This window comes from Pseudopipra pipra, chromosome W (genome assembly GCF_036250125.1).
Source record: "Pseudopipra pipra isolate bDixPip1 chromosome W, bDixPip1.hap1, whole genome shotgun sequence".
NCBI classification, from domain to species: Eukaryota; Metazoa; Chordata; class Aves; order Passeriformes; family Pipridae; genus Pseudopipra; species Pseudopipra pipra.
In genome coordinates this window covers 46,045,727-46,058,380 of record NC_087580.1, presented here as the reverse complement: position 1 = coordinate 46,058,380, position 12,654 = coordinate 46,045,727, and positions in this window count along the sequence as shown.

Below are 12,654 nucleotides of genomic sequence, written 5' to 3'. Positions count from 1 at the left end.
GACTCAATACCCATTTTAGTCCAAAATGTTTAAGAGGTTTACTGTCCATTGGACACATTCTTCTTGTTTTTCAGTAACAATCAATAGATCATTCACATATTATAAAAGTACACCCTTTCCTGGTGGTGTCTGCCATTGTTCCAATTCGTTAGCTAATTAATTCCCAAATTTGTGGGAATATTTTCGAACCCTTAAGGTAACACTGTCCAAATGAACTGAGTTTTCCTTCCTGCGGTGGGATTTTCCAACTTGAAGGCAAATATACTTTGACTTTCCTGTGTTAAGGGAAGGCAGAAAAAGGCATCTCTTAAGTCTAATACTATGAACCAAATTACACTTTCTTCTGATATTGTTAATAGGGTATAGGTTCGCAACAGCTGCATATATGTTATAGCTATTTTATTTACTGTTCCTAAATCCTAAACCAATCTATGTGTTCCATTTGGCTTTTTGACTGGTAAAATTGGGGTGTTGAAATCTGATTCACACTCTACAAAAGCCTTAATTTCAAAAAGTTATCTATTATTGGCTCAGTTCTTCCTCTATCTTCCAGCCTCAGTGCATATTGCTTCCTAATTACTGGGTTTGCTCCTGGCTGAATTCTATTTCAATGGGAGCTTCCCTTTTCGACTTTCCTGGTGTTTCAATAGCCCAAACTCCTGGGTATACCTGATCTAAAATTTGATTGACATTTGAATTACCCTGGCTTGGCTCCACATAGCTCATTGCTAAAGTCAGAGCTGCTATTAATTGTTCTTCCTTTACCTTAAGTTCAATTTTACCTTAAGTTCAATTTTACCTTGTTTGCATTCTATTACAGCTCCCAGATTTTCTAGTAGGTCTCTGCCCAATACGAGTTTGGATAAATTTGGTAAATACAAAAACTGATGCACTCCCATTTGTTTTGCAATTTTGAACTTTAGGGGTTTCAAAACAAAGCTTTTCTGATTGGCCAGTGGCACCCACGACTTAAACATATTTATCACTTTTAGGTATTAATTCAAAACAGAAAATGTAGCCCCAGTATCAATTAGAAAATCTAATTCTTCTTTTTCTTCCTCTAGCTTAATTTTTACCAGCAGGTCCCCTAGGCACTGACCTGCCGGCCCCCCCCTTCACTCAGTACTCTGTAAGCAACAACAGCCCCTCCTATGCCTGTATTTCCACCTGTTAATTCAGGGCATTCTTTTCTGCTATATGCACACTGGTTCTGACCCGACCTTGTCTGTCGGGGAGGCAAACCTTACATCTGTTACACAAGGCTCATACATATAACTAACAGTTGCAAAATTGACAAATCTTAATTCTAGGTCTTATCCAAAGTGATGTGTTTATAGTTAACTCTTCAGCACTACCTCCCATATAGTAACTCTTAGCATGATAATACCTTTAACTATGTGCTCCTGAATGTTTCAAGGTAAGCAAGATATATCAGGTACACAATAACAATATTTGGCCAAATACAAACAAAACCAGACCAGACCAGAGGAGATATTCCCCTGGAAGAGCATCCTCTCCCATGTCCCCCTCGAGACGGTGTCCCGCCTCGACTTACAGGTATCCAGAACCAGAATAACCAGAACCAGAATAAACAAAACCAGAAACCAGATACAAATACCTTTTATCAATAGGCAGTGTTCCTGTCCAGCCCCCGCAAGAAGCCACCGAAGAAGGGAGCCCCTTCGGGTAAAAAGACTTACCCGAGGGCGCCCAAGGGGGTCCCATCCTCCAAGGGATTCCGCAGCCGGGTGGAGAAGGTGTGCTACCGCAGGTCGCCAAATGAATCCGAAAAACTCAGTCCAAGAAACTGCTCAGAGACTTTTTTTTATCTTTAAGCAGCAAGGTATTTGTTTATTCAATGTTGGGAGCAAGCCAGCTCGTGCTGGACAAACTTACTCAAAGACTTTCCAGAGAATCAACACTTTTATACAATTTTCGGATGTGACTAAATGCATATTCAGGTGATTACAACATCTATCTATGCATATTAATAATAGGCAGAGTATAGGTGGAGCTCAGGCGGGGCTTGGGGTGGTGCTTCTCTTGGCCCTCAATCTTGGGGGTACTTCTGCCCTTCCTCCATGGGTCTGGGGGCTTCAACTCATCTTCCTCAGCTTGACCTTTCTTCTATTCCATTGTTCTTGACCCGCTCACTGAAGCTTGGAAAAAGCCCTGGCTCCCGGCCTATTTCTTCTATTGAAATGTCTACCTTATCCTACTGTATTTCTAATTTATTACTTCTAGGCCTATTACATGTTCTTGTACTATTCTCTTAAGCTTTGGTCCAGTAAGTAGAACAGAACGAGCACAGATCGTTTTGGATGTTGGTAGCTTGTTAGCAGGCCCAAATTTCTTAGTTAACTCTTTTGGGCCTAGCCTCCTGTTTCAGGATACTGCCCGTTTTAGGTTTGAATTTGTAGTGGTTTGAACCAGGTTTTCCCCCTGCAGCTAAGAAAGTGGTAACCCCCAGGGGGTGGTGACACTTGAGATTTGAACCAATCTGCGCTCCTGCGAAATATAAACATACCACAAGCAAACGGAAGAGAAGGGAAGAGTTGTAGTTTGGTAGTAGAAGTGGTAGCCATGTTCTGAGGCCACGAGGAGCAGAGGGCAGGAGCCCCCTTGGGGGCTTTGGCCCCCCAGCCCCCAGCGGGGAGCTGCGGGGATCTGGAACAGCATAAAGCTGGGCTAGGTGCCTGCAGCTGAGAGTTAAGAAAGTTTTCTCCACCGTGAGTCAGCAGAGACAGAGCAGAAAACCGAGAAGCAGCGTCCAGAGACTGTGGCTAAGAGCTAGGACAGATAAGAACTGAACCGGAGAAGCAGCAGAAACAGCATGCAACTGAGTAAGGAAGACACCGAGTTGTCTCAGAAAGCCGAGAGAGCAGCAGGGAGAGAGGAAACTGGGGTAAGAACAGGAATAAAACCCCATACCCCTATGAGACCTCTGAGAAAGGAGGGAGATGGACTCCTGTTAAGGAGAGGAGCCTTGGAGTGCTGCAGCACCAGAGAGAGAGAGGAACTAAGAAGCTCGGTTGTCCTGAGAGCTCAGCCAGGATGGTGTGTAGGAGATTGACCTTGGGGCCCTCCCTTGCTGCAAACTACGAAGAAGCTTGCAGCCATCTTGAGGCAGGGCACAGAAGCTCTGCAAGGGGCTTGAGTCCCCTGAAGATACCAGACTGTCACGAAGACCCCCTGTGCTTCGTGGTATGACCGTGGTGGAACGACCTTTGTCTGGGGTGAATGTAGCCCATGGAAGACCCCTTTGCCTGCGTCGAGGGGCCGAGAGGGGCTTGGAGGCCTCTCTCATGTGTGTTGGCAGAGATCCAGCTCCAATTGCTACATGGAAGACACAGAGAACCTGCTGCCTTAGAAGATACTGCTGCTCAGAGACTAGAAGGGATCTGTCCTTCTTCTCTCCTGGACTTTTATTTGGAGGGGAGAAGAGATCTGATCCATTGTAAATACTTATGTCATGGTAGAGATAGTTGAGATCATGTGTATAATGTATTATAATATTTATTTGTATAGTCATTGTAATATATTCCCTTTCCCCATTTTTGAGTCTTGTGTGGTTGTCTGGAAAAAAACCACACCTTATACTAGGTTGAGATGTGGGAAGGGGCTTTGACCAGAGAATTAGATTTTTGAAGCTCTCAAACCATGACAGAATTTGAGATTGAAGTTGAGTTTACAGCACAGAAGCTGATGGTCTGTTTGGCATTCTGCACTGGGCATCACGAGAGTATGGTGGACATCGTGGACATCTCTCCGTCGCACCAAGACATAATCAATGAGGTGCCAATGCATAGATCCGGGGTGCATCCAGGTTGTCTTCAGACTATTTTTCTACTGAAAGACAGTATTAGTGATGGTGAGTTGTTGATTCGCACAGAATTCTAGCAGAAGTCGACCATTATCATTGCAGTTTCCAACACCATGCTTGCCTAATATTCCTTTCCAGGCTTCAAATTTTTACCTACTCTGGCGTTGAAATCACCAAGGATAATGATCTTATCATCTGCAGGCACCTTTTGGGTAAGGCGGCGCAGGTCAGTGTAAAATTTATCTTTTTCAGCAGGGTCAACTTGGAGAGTTGGGGCATATATACTAACGACGACAACGTGTTGGTTGTTGTGTAGTGGAAGGCGTAGGGAGATAATGCGGTCAGAATGACCTGTCAGTAGATTTTTGAGTTTAGGAACAATAGAGTTTTTGATCATGAAGCCGACTCCTGAGAGATGTTTTTCGGTTCTGGGCTTACCTGACCAAAAGAGTGTGTAACCGGCACCACGTTCTGTGAGGCTGCCTTCCTCATGAAGGCAAACGTCACTGAGAGTAGCAATGTCGATGTTGAGACGAGCCAGTTCATGGGCAATTAGGGCAGAACGTCACTCAAGCATGGTTCTGACATTCCAACATGCTAGAGTTAATTTAGGTACACCTTTGGAGGCAGATGTATGCCTTTGTCTTTTGATCTTTGTGTGACTGCATTGGAAGAAGACGCCCGTTGGCCTGCGGTTAACCAACCGGGTGAAGGTGGAGATGAGCTTTGTTTAGGTCACCTTTTCTAGGCCCCTCTCTGGGTGGAGCAAGCAACGCTGTCCTTGAAAAGGCTGCTTGGTCATTCAGGGTGCTGCCCCAAGAGACTGTCATCTCTGGTCAGTCTCAAATGACCAATATCCTGAACCGCCTGCATGCAGGGTTGGGTCTCCTGCTTCCAGTGCACCTTTCACCTGCCGTTTCGACCCTTGCCCATCACTACAGGGCTTTTTGCATGTGGATAAAACCTTCAAGCCTGCGCAATGGATTTTTTAGGTGAGATGCAGTATGCGTGGCACTGAACCCACCCTTTAATCCTAAGGTTCATCTGCCAGGGTCGAGCGAGTTTGGACGGTGGCAGCGAGGTCCTCAGGACGTAGGTTTAATTAGAGTGCTGGGAGGGAAAACCAAACTGTTTAAATACACAAGACTCCATGTGATCTCTCTCTATTTCTTTTCTCCTGATGCTTCCACCATGTGAATCATCGAATCTTGTCAGTAACCATTTTTCCTTTCCTCTCTTTCCTTCTCTCTTCTCTCTTTCTTTAATGTGTTTTCTTCTTTTACTCTTTTCCTTCTCTAGTGGGTAACTTAAAACCAATGAATTGTGTTTTAATAAAGCTGGGATATTGATTCTGTGGAATGGGTCTTTGTGCTGAGTGTTTTAGTGAAATATTTTTTCTTGGTTGTAGTTTACTCCTCTAAAACCTTTTACCAAAATATCTTATTTTTCTCACTAAATTAAAAGAATTTCTCTTGGAGAAGGGTGACTCTTTTTCCAGATGCAAATTCGAGGTTATAACAAACCAAAAGGCTTTTAAAAAGTTTTAAATAAAATGTAACCGCTATGGGCATCTTATGGCTTAAAATCTGGAGTGTAACACAGAGTGCCGCCCTGGACCACTGCCACTCGCATGCTGCCACTGCTGCCCACCTGAGATTTCCACTGGAGTGTCGCCACAACCCACTCACTGCTCATCTGCCACCAGATGGCTGCCCCCGCTGCTTGCCTGCCACTCACTTGCCACACAGAACTGCTACCAGTGCTAGGACCACAGAATCGGAGAGTGAAAGTGAAACAAATCACTACCACCCACAGTCCAGCCAAGCCAAGTGGGACAACACATGGCAGGGAACAAAGAGACTCCAAACTGGTACCATCACTGCAGTTAAAACCTGAACCCAACCAGGTGGTGTGGAGTGGCCAGTTTGGTAGTGTGGCTCTGTGTGAGCAGCACAATTTTTCTGGGTTTTTGCTTTTGCCTCTGTTCTCCCGTTGTTTTCTTTTGTTTGCTTGGACAGATGGGGGTGGTTGATGGGGAGGACCCTCCACCATTCTTTTTCCCCTTTGTTCCTGGGGACCATGAGACATGGTGAACTCCCTTTTCTTGTGGGTAAGCCGTTTCCCTTGTATCTTTGTGGTGCTGCTATTTTTCCTTGTTAGTAAACTGTTATTTTTTCACTTATATCCTACTCTCATTTTTTGTCTCTGTCTATATGGGGAGGGAGGGGGAATAAAAAGGGGAGTGAGTTCATTTTATTGGAGATCCTGTCCCAATATTTGTCTTTAAACCAAGACACTCTGTAAGGCTACCCTGCTGTTTCAAAAGCAAATTCACACTAGATGGTAGGAACCCAGGTGATTAGAATACAAGCCATAGGGAGAAGATAAACCATCTAAGTTGATAAGGTGTCATGGTTTGAGATAGTCCCAAAATCCAATTCCCTAGCTCCATTCCCCCCTCCCACATCTCAACCTAATGTGAGATGGGTTTTTCCAGACAAAACACACCAGACTCAAAGTGGGGGAAAGGGAATATATTACAATGACTGTACAAATAAATACCATATCACATTATACACACGATCACAAACTATCTCTACCATGACATATAGTATTTACAGTGGATCAGATCTCTTCTCCCCTCCAAATAAAAGTCCAGGAGGGAAAGAAGGACAGATCCCTTCCAGTCTCTGAGCAGCAGCATCTTCTGAGGCAGCAGTCTGTCTGTCTTCTCCACATGCAGCAGCTGATAGCTGGCTTTCTGCCAGCACTCAACGAGGAAGGTATCAAACTCCCCCGGCCCCATCGCCTCACAACCGAGGGGTCTTCCGTGGGCTTCGTAACCCCAGACAAGGTCGTATCACCACGTCATATCACGAAGACACAGGGGGGTCTTCGTGACTGTCTGGTATCTTCAGGAGACTCAGCTCCTTGCTTGCAGGGCCTATCTGCCCTGTCTCTCAGGCTGCCACCGTGGCAGCAGTGCAAGGGGGGGGAGCCAAGGTCAACTCCCCCTGCATTCCATCTGGCCGTCCTGGTCCAGCTCCGGGACGCCCTGAGCTTCTCAGCTCCTCTCTCTCTGGTGCTGCATACTCCAAGGCTCCTCTAAAATAGGAGTCCATGTCCCTCTTCTCCAAGAGGGTCTCCAAGGGAGTTTTGGGGGATCTGGTACAGTCTCTTACCCCAAACTCTGTCTCTCTGCTGCTGGCTCTCCTTTTCCCGGCTCTCCTTCCAGGAGTCCTTTCTCTGGTGCTGCATGTGTCTGTTGCTTCTTGGTCTTATCTCTCTTGGCTCTCTGCCACCTTCTCCGGTCAGTCCCGGCTGCTGCTGTGTGCCCATGGAGAAAAAAACATCTCCTGGCATAACTACAGGCACCTAGCCCAGCTTTATGCTGTTCCAGGTCCCTGCAGCCCCCCAGACGAGGCTGGGAGGGGGCCAGAGGCCCCAAGGGGCACAGAGCCCCTACCTCGTGGCTCACAACATGGCCACCTCTCCTACAACCAAAACTAAAACTACAACTCATCTCTTCCGGTCTGGTTGTGATATGTTTACATTTCTGCAGGAGCGCCCATTGGGCAGAACTTCAAAACTTCAGGGGTTTCCACCCCTTGGGGTCTACCACTTTTCTCAGCCTCTGGGGGAAAACAAGGTCCAAACCACGACATAAGGATAGTGTGGACTGCTCTGACAAAGCAAAACCAGTGTGAGCATTACAGAATCACAGAATGGGTAAGGTTGGAAGTGACCACAGAGGGGTCATCTAGTCCAACCTCCCTTCTCAAGCAGGGTCATCCTACAGCACATTGCACAGTTTTGAGTCCAGATGGTTCTTGACAGGATCACCTCTCTCAACCTGCTGTGAATGCTCTTCCTAATGCACCCCAGGAGACCATTGGCCTTCTTGTCCACAAGGGCACACTGCTGGCTCATAGACAGCTTGTTGTCCACCAGGACCCCCAGGTCCTTCTTCGCAGAGCTGCTTTACAGCAAGTCAGCCTCCAGCCTGTATTGGTGCATAGGGTTATTCTTTCCTGTGTGCAGGACCCTTCTGTTGAATTTCAGAAGGTTCCTGTCTACCCATCTCTCCAACCTGTCGAGGTCCTTCTGAAGGGCTGCATGACACTCTGGGGTATCAGTCACTCCTCACAGCTTTGTATCATCAGCAAACTTGCTGAGGAGGCATCTACCCCTTCATCCAAGTAATTGATGAACAAGTTAAACAATACTGTGCCCAGTATTGAACCTTGAGGGACACCACTAGTGACAGGCCTCCAACTAGACCCTGTGCCACTGATTGCTACCCTCTGGAATCTGCCATTCAGCCAGTTCTCAATCCACCCTCTCCGTCTACTCATCCAGTCCACGCTTCCTGAGTTTACCTATGAGGAGGATTCATTCAAGGATACAAAGGGGTTGTGGAAATATGACAGTGTTACAGCCAAGGTTGCAGAAACACTGACCTGAAGCAGTATCATACTATCTGAAAAACCAACCTGTGATTGCTGTAAAAGGCAACTATTCATCTGGTGTCAATCAACATAGCTCCATTGATGTCAGCATCTTTTTTTGGTAGTGTAATGTGCTGTTTCTTTGCTAATGTAATGCAATATAAATTCACAGTTTTTTAAACTTCAGTGAAGTTATACAAACTTCCACCAAGTGAGGGTTTGGTAGATAACCTTATGCTGCACATACAGAAGAAAGTAGAGTTAAGATTACAGAAGCAACCTTAACATCCTTCCTTGACATCTGAGTGTTCAACTGCAGAGCCACAACATTACCGTAGTGTGGTTTTCTCCCAAAACACATCTAACCATTTCCATTTATAGTCTTCCCCCTGCATGTCTTGAAGAGCATTATGAATGCAACTGAATGCAGCCTCCCTACCCAACTATCACAGCTGATCAGCAGGTGGTAAAACTGATACAGTAAGATGTTGTCTGGTTCACAAACATCACACAGGTTGCCTCTTTTTCTTACTGATTTGCTAATGTACAGACTGGTACAGTGCTAGCCCTGACTGGCTCACACTCACACAGGTAATACCTGGGCACAGTTTAGGGGTTACCACAAGACAGGAACCTTTTCCAGTAGGATGAATGGATAATGGCATCTGGTTTTAGGGAGAGGAATATTTCTAGAAGTGTGGGCATGAGTTACACTAGTTCACTTGCCTGCAGAACAAGAGGAAGTCTGGGGCTAGAGCAGAGGTAGCTGCTCAGATATCTCTCTCCTGGAAATAAGATCAGCATGACTTCACTTTTTTCTACAGAGCTGTTTAAGTGAGGCACCTCTACTAAGACACGGGGACAAAGTCCTACACAGAGTGCTTTGCAAAGGAGTGGTTTCTTTCAATGCCAAGAACATCCTGCTTCTGAGATGTTGGTCAACTAAGAGGGTTGATTTTGATGTCCCCAATATCAACTCACAGCTCCTTGTTGCTGAGGCCAGGAGTGGCTGAGCAGGAGGGGCTCTCCCTTGGGGGACAGGGCTGTCCCTGGCTTTGAGTGCTTACTTAGAAAAGGGAAGGAAGGGGAGGTGGGGAAAGACAACAAGAAGGAAAAGCAAAAATAAACCCTACCAAACCAAACAAAAATATTTTCAGTTACTGTCATCAAAAGAAAGGTTGGAAATTACAATTTCATCAAGGCAGCACTCATTGATTCTCTGTTGTTATAACCATTATAAAGAGCCTTCCAGTCCCTTATGTTTTCCTGACTGGCAAATACTGTATTGAGATCCTTTACCCAGAGTCTCTGAGCCACCCTCTCCCAACTTCTCTTTTAAAATTATTTTTTTTTCTCCTCATTGTTTTTATGTCACTCTATATGACAGTTGCTTTTCACATTAAACACCATAGTCAGAAGAATGAAACTATCATTTCTAATTTGTCTGGCAGAAGCCGTGTTGACAGGAAGTTTTCTGTGGTTGTTTAGAAATAAAACAGTGCTCTGAACAGAAGTGCAGAAACTTAATAGGACTTTGAAAACAACAGGAACCGTGGGGACTGCAGTTGGTTCCCAGGTCTAAGGACTAAATAAACAATGATTTTATAGGCAAAAATGTAGCCTAGGGGAGATGACCTCTAAAGAGGTGTTAACACATATTGTGTCCAACATCATTAGACTGCCCAGTGGGAGCAAGTATTAGGCACTTAAAGACATTTTGAAAAGGAAAGATGAGCCTCAAAAGATGTTTTAAATGAACATGAGGTGGAAGAGTAAACTATCTGAAGAACTTCCCACAGCTAAATAACTGACCAGACATCTGCCTCAGGGGCCAATAATTTGAAACTGATTGACTTACTGGGTGTAAAATGTATAGATAATTGTAGAGGGGAAAAAAAGTACAAAATGTCTAAAAGGGAACGTAGGATTTACTGCGGGAAAACAAGAGATGGGGCTTGGTGAGGAAGGGAGGTCAGGAGGGGGAGATTCATAAATAAGTAGTGATAAAGGCAGAGAGGATGAACTCTTTCAAAGGTCTGGAGCACAGCTCATATTCTCTCTCTGAGGTTTCCTTTAAGCCTGGCACATCTGAATGCAAAGATTAAAAAAAAAAAAAAGACAACCTGATATTCACTGATTGAAAAAGTAAACACAGGGATCAGTTTTGAAAGGGCTCTGAAATAAAGACAACGCAATAAAATAAAATTTAGCTATGTTAGTAAATTTAAGTATGTGAGTGTGACTTTGCAAATTGTAAACTGCTTGAAAAAGGGTGCTGCCCAAACAGTGGGCAAATAAGATAAAGCTGGCTTACGTAAACAAAAGAAAGCAGGAAAAGACTTTTTAGCATGTAGCATTGTAAGGGAGACAGAAGAGGGATGGGGGGAAACCTAGGCTATTTGAAATGATAAAACTTTATGTAACTACTCTATAATAGTAAGAATAGGAGTTAGGCAACCAAATGTCTATTTAGATAAAACAGACTTTGTAAAGAGTGTGTTTGATAGATAATTTTAAGCTTGCTTATTCCAAATGTATAAAAAGCTGCTGTATTTCCTTTCTTGTCGGACATGCACGGGGGGACGAAACCCCCTGGCATTTCCCCGGCCGTAATAAAAGTGTGCTTTATATATTTTGTTTAAGGATTTCTTTGAATCAGCTCCAGTACAGCAATTTTGAAAATAAGGACCCTGGAACATCAAGTGCAATCTTCTAACCAGGGCTGCTAAACCCTTTCTGACAAACTATTTACATAAGGTCTTCAATCATGCCGGTTTGGGGTTTTTTCCCTTTCCTCCCTTCCTGCCTCCCACCCCACCTCCTCTCTTCCTCTCTGTTCTGTAGAGCATTCATTTCAAATTCACTCTGTTACACCTGTTTGCAAGTGGGTATTTTGCCGTTAACTTCAGCTAGCTTCTTCATTGTGAGAAATAAAATCTCAGATCCAAGTAATTTCCAATTAGAATTTATTATATGGTGAGAGGAAACAGCGCTGTGGTGTCCAAGCCGAGTTCCTATGACTCAGGAGGCTTGTCACACCCCAAGCAGACACAATATCCTGTATTTATGTAAGCTAATTCATGGATATTCATTGTACATAGGTATAAACATTATACATTGTTATGTCAGGAATTCAACAGATGTTTTTCTTATACAAGGTTGTTATCTACACACAAGCATAAATATTATATATTGTTAAGTCAGACATTCAACAGATGTTTTTCTTAGACAAGGTTGTTATCTACACAAAGTTATAAATTTTCAAGAAAGGTGTTATTATCTAGTTAACTAAACAGAGTCTCCTCACTATAAATTTTGTACAAGGTAAAAAGGAGGTAACTTGTTTTATGTCTTTATAGGGGCCCAATTAAGTTTTACGATTTGTTTTTCTTCTTTCTCTAGGTTATACTGCCCTTACGCCGTTTTCTTTTTAATTAGCTCAAATCATTCTTTTAGTTTATTACAATCCCTCCCCTTTTTCTATAAAATTATTGATATGTGTCTTTTGTTCTAATCTGGATAATATTAATTTGACATTTTCTTCATCTCGGGAAGGTGGAGTTCTGGTGACTAATAGTACTTTGGCACTTTGAGCAGTCTTTGGATGTATCGACATTGTTGATATTTGCATTCCTTGTATGACAGAAACTATTAATCTAATGAAGCAAGGGATATGACATGATAAAAATATTATACTGACCAAAGCGCATAATAAAAAGAATCCTACTTTCTTCCACCAAGCTGTCCCTAACAAGTTATCCCACCATTGGCTGTGTAACATGGAGTTCCATTTTTGTATGGGTACGTGAGTCAGTTTTCTAATATCCTTTGCAATGTCCATAACTGCCTGTCTATTATCATCAATTTGTAGGCAACAATCTGAGGTATTGAATTTTCCACACACACCTCCTTCTTCAGCTAACAGATGATCTAAGGCAAGCTGATTTTGGTACACAGTTGCTCAAGTTTTTGATTGTTGGCTTGTGATTAGATCCAGAGTTTGAATTGTCTTATTGGCTACTATTTCCATGACTGCCTGAAGGCGTATAATTCTATTTAGCATGTATATGGGGGTTCGATAACCCCAGGTCCCATCTTGGGCCAAAGTAGCTGGTCCATAAGTAGCAATGATCCGCTCAGGAGACCATTCATCATCGTACCACTTTTGGGTTCCTCCAATGTCATTTCTTTTTTCTCGGTGTATGGTTCCATAATCATGGTACAAGGGTACACCTAAATTCATACCCTTTTTGGGGGGCAGTAAGAAGAACCCCGGTTGGATTATACCCAGTGTACAGACTCCTCTCCAGTCTTTAGGGAGCTGTGTATGTGCTCGCTTTCCATATATCCAAAATAATCCTTCTGGAGCTACCCATTCTAAAT